This window comes from Callospermophilus lateralis, chromosome 1 (assembly GCF_048772815.1).
Source record: "Callospermophilus lateralis isolate mCalLat2 chromosome 1, mCalLat2.hap1, whole genome shotgun sequence".
NCBI classification, from domain to species: domain Eukaryota; kingdom Metazoa; phylum Chordata; class Mammalia; order Rodentia; family Sciuridae; genus Callospermophilus; species Callospermophilus lateralis.
In genome coordinates, this window is record NC_135305.1 from 189,907,884 (window position 1) to 189,908,787 (window position 904).

The window sequence follows — 904 nt, forward strand, 5'->3', positions numbered from 1 at the left end:
GAGAAAAGATTTTAAGGAAACTTTTTTAACATACAAAAATAGGTTCCACAGCCAAATATAGAGAAAAGACGGATTATTACTGATCTATGAAAGAAATGCTAATATTTTTCTCTAATAGCTTAGAAGAAAGGGTGGGACCCAAAGGGAAAAATAATGGGGTTACAAGGGCCTTAACCGATTCCGTGCATTAACCCTCTGATTGGGATTCAATGGGTGTTAACTTAGGCAGGTGGAGTGTGGCTGGAGATGGACCACTGGGGATGTGACTTTAAGGCATATATATTTAGAAAAGAAGGTATGATTGCTGTGTGGAATAAGGTGCACTCCAGATCCACAAGGAAGTGTGGTCAGTGAGAATGTCACTGTGGTGAGGATGGTTGGGTGCTGGTGACGCGTATATTAACTTTTAGGCATTGTTCTCACCCATCCGTAAGTTCCTAACTGAGACCTCTGTAACAAAAGAGAGATTAATGAGGGGGAAAAAAGCATATGGATTTATTTAAGCTTTTTGTTTGTTTATTTATGCACTTATTTATTTATTACGGTTCTGGGGATTGAACCCAGGGCCTTGTGCATACAAGGCAAACACTCTACCAACTGAGCTATATCCCCAGCCCAAACTTGTATATATTTTGCTGAGTTTTATGAAGAAGTGAATAGTCATGAAGAAGTGTGATTGGACAAGGCAGGTATGATCTGGAGGTGGAACTTAGCAAGGCCTGTTTATTCAGGTTCTCTGTGATGCTTTGTCTTCAGAAAGAAAAATGCTCCTTCCCTTTGGTTTTGGGTAGGGCACCTCTTGGTGACAGTCTCATGATGTGTTTAAGGGGAAAAGGGCAGGTAAAGGTGGGAGACGCTTTCTCCAATGCCAGGCTGCTGTAATTTGCACTTGGAGCATGCGCTG

The 904-nt window shown here is 41.6% G+C and overlaps 1 non-coding gene across 1 annotated transcript; it reads right to left on the minus strand.

Annotated features, from left to right (window-relative positions):
* Positions 1 to 539: 539 nt before the first annotated feature.
* Trnat-ugu (transfer RNA threonine (anticodon UGU)) lies at positions 540 to 613 on the minus strand. Its single transcript has one exon. It is a non-coding gene; the product is annotated as a tRNA-Thr (tRNA).
* Positions 614 to 904: the final 291 nt, after the last annotated feature.